The sequence below is a fragment of the Sycon ciliatum genome, chromosome 10, assembly GCF_964019385.1.
Source record: "Sycon ciliatum chromosome 10, ocSycCili1.1, whole genome shotgun sequence".
NCBI lineage: Eukaryota > Metazoa > Porifera > Calcarea > Leucosolenida > Sycettidae > Sycon > Sycon ciliatum.
Genome location: NC_088652.1, coordinates 16547189 through 16557979, shown reverse-complemented (window position 1 = coordinate 16557979; position 10791 = coordinate 16547189).

Here is a 10791-nt window from a genome sequence, read left to right as displayed (position 1 = left end):
GTTGATTGCGAGCTTGATGATAGAACTTATTGTCTTGAATGTCACCGAACTGAGGTGCCTAATTTCCGCTAGCATGCGATACAGTTGGCCGAGAAAGGCGTGATCGCACAAGATGAAAATAAAACTAGCGATAGCGTGAATGTTTAACCTGCGTCTACCCAGGTCTTGACATGCTTACTAAAGCCTCTTTCACGGGCAAAAGAAACACAATGGATGAAAACGCAATGCAAAATACAAAACCTAGAAAACCAGAAAAGGAAAATACCAGTATGTAACCCAAAAGAAGAACAATGTGTGGTTATCACTAAAAATGTGATGTAGTACCAATCCAGACATGCATGCTTGATTTTGAATCTTTATTCATTTCAAGGGATATAACAAAGAAGGTTTCCACAATGAAAATAAAGTGTGATTCGGTAGAAGATATTATGATCCAAGGAACAGCTAGAGACGAAATACAGTAATATTCAAGCAACACCTTGGATTCGTCGATGTGCAACGATGAAGCTCTCACTTTGACAACCAATTTGCCTGCAGAAACAGCCTTGTGCTTGCGCCAAAACCAACAGGTTATTTTTACTTGGCAGCTTCGAACCAGCTGAGGAGTCATTCGTTTGCATGATTTCTCTCCTTCATGAGTCATGACTGGAGAAGGAGGGTCAATGTGAAGGTCATGGACGAGACATCAAAGCAAGGAGTACATCACACGCAGGTGTTATGTCGCTGAGGCTGGAAATCTAAATACATGTATCGGTTACCGTTCCTGCTAGTACGTGACGGAACGCTTGCAGCAGCCTTGTACCGAATTGTAGTTCGCTATCGACTATCAGAAGCGCTTGTGATTGCTTTTCTCCGACGCTCATTGGTCACAAGGACACCGCGATCACTTCCCAAGCGTCAGAAGGAATCCCCGTGAAGATTCATCTCCCGCACTAACATGGAGTACGCGTGCCACAGACGAACTGTGTCTACTGGCGAAGACAGCATCTTTCCAGCCACCAGCTCTGTCCACCCTGGGGCGATCCTCGCTGGTTGGTCCAAGCTTCCTCTTCGTTCTTGCCAATCAATTGACAGAATTGCCGTTGTGATTGGCTGCGTCGCTGGAACACAACCTGCTCAGAATCGTGTTCAGTGCTCACCCTGTTCGTGTTTGTTCGCCCTGGGCCGAAGACGAGGTCGCCACTTCATGGGGGACATTCTTGGTTCGATGCTCGAAGGTTGTTTGCCCACGGACATCCTCATGGTCCCGGGTTGTAAGATGGCAAAGCAAATTGAACAAACACACGGCTTTGAAGCAGACAGAGAACCGTCTGATACAAGTCGCTGTTGTGACTGGTGTCATTTAGAACTGGATGCGCTCACCCTTCAGGGTACGATGGAAGGCACCTCTCGCTTATGCAATACCATACCATGGATGTTCTAACCAATCGTCAGCTACATGAATGTGCACGGAACTACTTGTGTGTCCAGCTTGCTCGGTTGGTCATATGTCTGACATGATAAACCAGTCACAGGCAGTGTTTTGGGGGCTCTGCCCCTGGGCTGTGCCACTTCTTACCCTCCTATCAAGACCAAGACCTCAGCAGCTGATTCACTGCGAAGGGCATATTTCCACAGGGAGAGAAACTTGGCCGTTGGCTAATCTCCACCTAGAAAGGTGCCTGCTGATTGATTTAACACACCCCGAACTACACAAGCATCTCCAAGAGCCATCCTTTGCTAATCAATAGTTGAGATTATAGTTGAGGACATTCGAGTGATATTAAGCCTGCCCCTTGGATAAAATTAGAACATTTCAGAGGAAGCCCCATTCTTGGTCTTGAGGTGAAGAGGCTAACACGTTCATATTACACCCTTGGACAGTAATCAAATTTGGAAATTAGGGTCGAAATAAATCAACAGCCAGCTTGGGGCTCATACCAAGACCAAGTGAATACAGGAAATTCTTTCAGCACGCACCAACTTAGACTATCTTCAATTAACTGCCAGGCACGGAGGGAGCATCTCGGAAGGAGGAAATATTGCAATCATAACAAAGCCTATAACCTGCTTGCAAAGTTGCCAATAGTATCCTGCCAAATATCCCCAGGCTTCGACGCCAAACAAGGAGAAACAGTTTTCCTCCAGGATCTATCAGAATCACAGAAGTATATCATAGCTCTTCTGTATCGCCTTCTGAGTGGTTTTTTTAAGCGGATCATTGATCAATTCGGTGATCGGTTCAAAGTCGCCAAATCTCTCAAATCAGTGATTTCCTCTTATCACTGTATCTACAGTAGGAGGACTGTGGTAGTATTGAATTGTATTATTGTATTTTGGACCTTTGGATAAAGGGAAAGTGTTTGCTCCCCACACTGGAGGTCGCTGTGCCCAAGGACTTGAATTGCCGATTGACTAGCTCACGACTACCATCCAGAGCACAGGAGCTGTTCATCGACCCCTTTTGAATCGGCAAAAATGCAGGAAACCACCACTCCCCGCTCACCATACACAGTGCTTCGGGGTAAACCAAGCATTCCTTTTGGTATTCTTTCTGCCCAAGGAGGATATTCACTTCTACTGCAAGTAGTAAGCAGCTGGGATTGATACAGTTAGTACATTCAGGTTGTGTGTGCTTCCCCTAGCTGCATCTCATGTTTGGCATTTTTAAAAGTGGTCTTTGTAAAAACAAAACAAAACATGGAATTGGAATGAAATGTTCTGTAATACTTCTGAGAGCACCGAAGCAGGAAATCTCGCTTTCGCCAACTAGATGTATACCACACAATTCACTTTTGAATGTGACTGTGAAGACCAGTGACTATTGATTTAACAGTGGTTTGCTTGTCTCCTTCTAAAGTACTGGCAACTGAAATCCGATCCCTGGGGCGGTACGTTCACATTGCAAAGACACAGCAGGGTACAACTACGAACCAGAGAGCGTGCTGCACTGGAGCCGCAATCAAGGGTCGGATTTCAGCCACCACCACTGTAGATAACCTTTGCTAGCACTATAGAAGTTGCTCGCGTGTATCAAAGGAGGTGAAACCGCCTTTTTGTGGTGCGACGTTTTGAAAATACACTTCACCAACAACAATTCTGACGACCATGGCGAGCAGTCAGTGCTGGAATGACAACTACATCGTAGCAGTACTATTGGTAATGCATCACTAGCGCTATAAGCGAGGGTTCCTGGTTCGACTCCTTTTGATGGTAGTCAATGATTTCTGGACACTTTCCTGCTTCCGCTCCCTCAAAGTTACGAACTTTGCTCCATGAACGACTCGTATAATCACTGGTACTACAGAGTTATGTTTCTCAAAAGGCGAAGACTCCACTATAGCCATCTCTATATCCATACATCACAGAGGCAACATGCTTTGGTTCTGCAAGAGTGCACAATGCCTGATTCAGGTAGAGCGGCGTACACAAAGGCACACAATGAAAACCTTGGCAAATTATTTCATTTTTGATGATTGTCTGATGATTGGTTCAGCCATGAAACTCTGAGTCACAACGGATTTAATTTGCCAAGGTTTTCATTGTGTGCCTTTGTATATCCATACATCTTCACGACACTCTCCAAACGGTCTTTGGGCTACACCAATCACTAAAAGAAAAAGAGATAATCATTCCAATTTTCTGGCAAGGCGCTTCTTCAGGAATGAATATTCCGGAAATTCCAATGATGATCTCTTTTTTTTCTTTCTTTTAGTGATTAGTGTAGTCCTGAGACAGTTTGAAGAATGTCGTGAAAATGTCGTGAAAATGTCGTGAAAATGTCGTGAAAATGTCGTGAAAATGTCGTGAAAATGTCGTGAAAATGTCGTGAAAATGTATGATACTGCAGATAGTACATGTACATGTAGATACATGTACTAGCGCGTGTCGGGTTTTCCTTTGTTTTTCTTATTTTCGCGCTGCCTTATTGTTTCGTGGCTAATCAATTTCATCAGTGTGGAGAAAAAATGACATCACATTACTTGAAGATACATGTATTGCTGTCGTATGTCCTACACCCTGTGAGATCTCAGGGAAAGCTATAGCGCACAAGAACCACAGTGGTAGATTCCCACTGCAAGACAATACGAACGGGTCCAAAAGCAATCAGCTCTCCACGGGGAGTCTAATTGTGTGGACATGGAGAGTCACATCTCACATCTGCTTGAGAAGGTGAAATATGATAACGATGCTGCACCACTAACCTGACCAAATCTAGGGTCCTAGCATCCACTGCAGCACCATGGTAAACAATGTTTCATGGCTCCCAGAAGAGCGGGCTACCCGTACTACCAGTATGATGGTAGATGTAATAATACATTTGCACACCATACAACTCAACGCTATGTACATGTAGACTGAAGAAAACTTCCCCAGGAGACCAAATCAAGGCCTGTAACATTAGCGCGTGGGCATTACTCTCACCATTATACCAAGGTTGGCGCGGGTATGAGCAGGAAGGCCATAGGCTATATTTACCTGGAATACGTTCACAGGTCAAGAGATCTCCTTAGACGTCTTGCCCTCAGGGACCGTGACACGAAATTGTCCAAAGAATTTTCTGGGGACAAGCCCTTCTGGCGCAACCTGATACGGAGTCCACACGGAAACAACGTTGCGCGCAATCTACATGTAAACCCACCACTTTGGATGCATGGCCTGATGAGGTCCGGCAGCAGTTCAAGTTAGTTGCAGAATTTCGCCCTGGTTTGTCAACAGTAGTACTGAGTAGAAACGTCAATGTAAATTCAACCTCCGTAAATTCAACCTCCGTAAATTCAACCTCCGTAAATTCAACCTCCGTAAATTCAACCTCCGTAAATTCAACCTCCGTAAATTCAACCTCCGTAAATTCAACCTCCGTAAATTCAACCTCCGTAAATTCAACCTCCGTAAATTCAACCTCCGTAAATTCAACCTCCGTAAATTCAACCTCCGTAAATTCAACCTCCGTAAATTCAACCTCCGTAAATTCAACCTCCGTAAATTCAACCCCCGTAAATTCAACCTCCGTAAATTCAACCTCCGTAAATTCAACCTCCGTAAATTCAACGCAAATATACATGTAGCAGAGTTGTGCTATCTGGTCGTGTGGTCGTTCGTGTCACTTCGTGTTCCCTGTTCCCACAGTGCACAGCACTACAGAGATTTAGTTTCAACGTCAAGGGAGCGAGTATGCATTTGGAAGTCATTGATAATCGTATTAGCACTACAGTATATGACTGTTTGGGGTTTACCGGGTGTTAGCGGCCGTCGTGAGTTCCCTTCGGGAACGGACACGATAATTTACTTTTTTTATATTTTTATATGACTTCATTGCATTCCCAACTCATCACAACCACGCGCTCTTCAGCCGAACCATACAGACACCAGCAAGGACACTTCCGTTGAGAGATAATATTGCTCCACGCCTCTAGACAGCTGTTTCGCTCCCTGTCGGAGCTCATCAGTAGAGGATGATAATGATGATAATGGAGGAATGATCATTCTTATACACCAGAAATGGCGCAAGTGCGCGCTTTCCACATAATATCAATGGCATATGCAAGCTGCTAAAATGGTAAAGTGTGAGAACAGCGATAAATAATCATAGTACGCGCTCATTGGTGGAGAAACACACCACACAAGCGACGAAAATCTTACGCGGAATACTGATGCCAATGGAAAGTACATGTATGTTGTTTATTATTATGATGTTGCAATGTCCATGTATGCAGGCGAGGCGAGACTCACCGCCGAGATCCCCCAATGCGACAGGCTCGGTTGCCGTTCAGGATTCACACCGACCTGTCCGCCCGTCAACAGGATCCACAGCGGGAGGCCCCACTGATGCCGATGTCGATGCACACCAGGAAACTTGTAGTCGTGAGTGTGATACTAACAGGTCTAGTAGCAACCACTGACAAACGAGAGGCCAGCTGGGGCATTCACTCCAGTCAAAGATGCTTGGTCGACGCTTCGTATCAGCAGCTCAGCTCAGTTTGATCAAAGATGTTGCAGATGTGTCTTACTTTCCTCCTTCCTTCTTCACCGACTCGTCTTGTCATCTCTCCTTCTTTCTTCACCGACTCTTCGTGTCCACTCTGCTCTGCCACTAACGGCGCATTAAAACTTCAGAACTAAATATTGCGACAGAGCTTTCGGCCATATTTTCAATTCATTGCATTCCCAACTCATCACAACCACGCGCTCTTCAGCCGAATCATACAGACACCAGCAAGGACACTTCCGTTGAGAGATAATATTGCTCCACGCCTCTAGACAGCTGTTTCGCTCCCTGTCGGAGCACATCAGTAGAGGATGATAATGATGATAATGGAGGAATGATCATTCTTATACACCAGAAATGGCGCAAGTGCGCGCTTTCCACATAATATCAATGGCATATGCAAGCTGCTAAAATGGTAAAGTGTGAGAACAGCGATAAATAATCATAGTACGCGCTCATTGGTGGAGAAACACACCACACAAGCGACGAAAATCTTACTAGGAATACTGATGCCAATGGAAAGTACATGTATGTTGTTTATTATTATGATGTTGCAATGTCCATGTATGCAGGCGAGGCGAGACTCACCGCCGAGATCCCCCAATGCGACAGGCTCGGTTGCCGTTCAGGATTCACACCGACCTGTCCGCCCGTCAACAGGATCCACAGCGGGAGGCCCCACTGATGCCGATGTCGATGCACACCAGGAAACTTGTAGTCGTGAGTGTGATACTAACAGGTCTAGTAGCAACCACTGACAAACGAGAGGCCAGCTGGGGCATTCACTCCAGTCAGGGATGCTTGGTCGACGCTTCGTATCAGCAGCTCAGCTCAGTTTGATCTGATATTTCTGGTGTATAAGAATGATCATTCGTCCATTATCATCATTATCATCCTCTACTGATGAGCTCCGACAGGGAGCGAAACAGCTGTCTAGAGGCGTGGAGCAATATTATCTCTCAACGGAAGTGTCCTTGCTGGTGTCTGTATGGTTCGGCTGAAGAGCGCGTGGTTGTGATGAGTTGGGAATGCAATGAATTGAAAATATGGCCGAAAGCTCTGTCGCAATATTTAGTTCTGAAGTTTTATATGACTGTTTGTGTTATTAGCAGAAATTGATAGAATGGAGTTCTCTAACACATTCAATAACTTTTCGGGTTTACGTTCAAAAATGAAATTATTCGGCAGCACATCACTGAATGGAGGCTGAAAGCAACCTTTTCCTACTACCACGCGCTTGAACTTGGAAGAGGGCTGCTCAGTTGGCTGACAGAGGTCATTAGTTGGCTGCAGTGAGCTCTCCGAATATCGAAGACATGGGACACACATGCACTTTTATTATATTTTATACGAAAGTCCCCTATCTTCCCGAGTATGTGCGAGAAGTGGTGGCGGGGCCAGGCTGCTCTGCCGACCTCAAAGGTCTCCGCGTCAACGCAGACAAAGCGCGTTAAGGGGGCACATCACCCAAAAATTCGCTGAAAAATCGAATTTGTAAATTCATATTGAGTGCTACGTCAGTTGAAAGAGCATGAATAGCTGCAAATTCTCTGAAAACTGTGTCCCTATCTGACCAGCCGTTCAAGAGTTATGGCCGAAAATGTGCCCTTGCAAGGAAAGATTTTTTTGTTGCATGCTGTCATTTGTTGGCAGCACTGTATTTGAATGTGAGCAGACCGTGCGCAACTTGTCGTATTATGGAAACACGCGAAAGTGTGCAGAATTTTGCCCCAAGTCCAAAAAAGTCCAAAAAATCACGTTAAAAAACCACGTATTGGGCTGCACGGCGGCGGGCTTCGCCGTGCAGCAGGACTTTTGCCAGCACCCTCGTGACGTTTCAGATATGTGGCTTGTTTATTGTAGTTGACGTTGATTTAGTGACTTTGGCAAGTTTGAGTCGTGTCAAGAAGTCAGGTAGGATTCAGTACTAGGCAGTAGTGAAACGTGAGTGGCAGTCTTTGCCGGTTTCTGAGGGCATCCTGGATTTGGTGTGCAGCGCTGTGGAAATGGCTTGCTGTGGAGGTCCCAGCACTGGATGTTGTATCAAAGGTACGACCTCGTAGCACGTGCTAAACCTAAAAAAATTCAAAAATTGACTTGGGTCTGTGGGAGTCCGTGAAAGAACGCCCACTCGTTCCGTTGTGACAGATTCCAGGGCCACGTTGAGAGGCCCTACCCCACCACCCATGGCTGCTTCTGGACTTGTTTTAGGTTTGGGTCCCGCGCACGGACAGAATGGGCACGAAAATGTGAAAAAATGTAAATGCATTTGTTTGGCTCCTGGGTGGCTCGCACACTGTAGCACTATGCCGGAAATTTGAGTTTTTCCGGCCTGGAAAGCTTGTCAGTGAGGCGCAAGAACTTGTAAATCATGTCCTGAGGGCCAGCATAGTGGCAAGGGGGCACATCACCCAAAAATTTCATAATGGCATTCAATTGACCGTAACTTTGGTGTTTCTCAATGGATTTGAGTGAAATTTTGACCACACACTCCTGCCACTATGCTGGCCCTCAGGACATGATTTACAAGTTCTTGCGCCTCACTGACAGGCTTTCCAGGCCGGAAAACTCAAATTTCCGGCATAGTGCCACGGTGTGCGAGCCACCCAGGAGCCAAACAAATGCATTTACAATTTTTTCACATTTTCGTGCTCATTCTGTTCGTGCGCGGGACTCAAACCTAAAACAAGTCCAGAAGCAGCCATGGGTGATGGGGTAGGGCCCCTCAACGAGGCCCTGGAATCTGTCACAACGGAACGAGTGGGCGTTCTCTCACACACTCCCACAGACCCAAGTCAATTTTTGAATTTTTTTAGGTTTAGCACGTGCTACGAGGTCGTACCTTTGATACAACATCCAGTGCTGGGACCTCCACAGCAAGCCAATTCCACAGCGCTGCACACCAAATCCAGGATACCCTCAGAAACCGGCAAAGACTACCACTCACGTTTCACTACTGCCTAGTACTGAATCCTACCTGACTTCTTGACACGACTCAAACTTGCCAGTCACTAAATCAACGTCAACTACAATAATCAAGCCACATATCTGCAACGTCACGAGGGTGCTGGCAAAAGTCCTGCTGCACGGCGGCGGGCTTCGCCCGCCGCCGTGCAGCCCAATACGTGGCTCAAAAACCTGATTTTTTGGACTTGGAGCAAAATTCTGCACACTTTCACGTGTTTCCATGATACGACAAGTTGTGCACGGTCTGCTCACATTCAAATACAGTGCTGGCAACAAATGACAGCGTGCAACAAAAAAATCTTTCCTTGCAAGGGCATATTTTCGGCCATAACTCTTGAACGGCCGGTGAGATCGGGACACAATTTTCAGAGAATTTGCAGCTATTCCTGCTCTTTCAACTGACGTAGCACTCAATATGAATTTACAAATTCGATTTTTCAGCGAATTTGTGGGTAGTCTGCCACCTTAATGCAGTAAAACCAATAGGACGGGAGGAAGAGGGGAAATGAATGATAGTGAGGAACGATGACAATGGGTGGATGGTCATGAGAGAAGCAGAGTGAAAGATAACGTCACGTTGTGGTAAAGGGGGGGGGGGGAGTGAGGCGCTGGTCTAAACCGTTTCATAGGGCGTCGGTGGCTGCTTGCTAGCTCAGGTGCACCAGATACTTGTTGCATTTTTCTTGAAGGATTGGAGCTGTCTGGATAGCGGCCGTGCTGGGAGAATGGTCGATGGTAGGATGGGCTTCAGGGGGGCTTGTTGTCGGAAGTTAGGACAGCTTGAAAGTGAACGAAAGCGAGGCAACCAGTCCGCGGTGTTTGCACTGCATGTAACAGGACATGTTGATGAAGACAAACATGAATAATAATATATTATTATAATCTTGCGAGACGCGCATACATACTATTCATGTACTTCGAAGCAGAATGACAAAGTACATACTGTCGTGGACGTGGAAATCCGGTCGATTGACACGGGGCCGGCGTCCTCAGTGCGTACAGAACGCTGCGTTGGAGTGCACGCACGTGTTGATCGTATGGGTACTCACGGCTGCATGGCCAGCGCCCTAGGCCGCTCGACGATCGACCGGATTTCCATGTCCATGACAGTAGGATGATCCTTGACGCTTGATGCTGACAGATCAGCAATCCAGAGCTTTCCCACACACACAAGGCCGTCTCTACTCCGAGGTTCAGCACAGTGTGTCTATTTGGTCAGTATGAACATGATTGTGTATGTGAACTACAGAGTACTAGTACGGTATAGACTACACTCGGAGAGAGTTGCTGTTGCTCGTGACAGTGCTCGACAATACACCAAGGTAGAGAGCCTAACTCGGACACGCACTTGATAGAAGGAATGAAAGCGTTTATTAAACTCTGAGTTTTTGAGGTTTTAACCGATCATCACATAGCAGCTCAGAGTTACAGCAGGAACACTTTGATTCCTTCTTTGAAGTGTGTGAACTATAGCGTGCGTGCGCGCTAAAAGCAGTAAGGGCGCCGGCACACCGCACCGGTCATCGCATCGGATTTCAATGTCCACGACAGTATATTGGACTATTATTTTCCTCAAAGAGAAAGTAATATCCCTTGAGACATTGGTGGGGAAATGGTTAACAGGCAAAGCAAGTGTAAGACTGCAAGACGATCATGAGCTGAACGCCACTAACTCATAATAATAATTATGAGTTAGTGATCATGGCTATTTGTTCGTCTGTTGCCCTGAGTGAGAGTCGGCCAGGGCGCCACTCGGCGGGAGTGCGACATTCGGGAAACGTGTGTGTGCAGGCAATGCAGTTCGGGGCGCAGATTGTGACAGCTGGGCTGCGCAGCACTGGAGTCGGGACCGACCG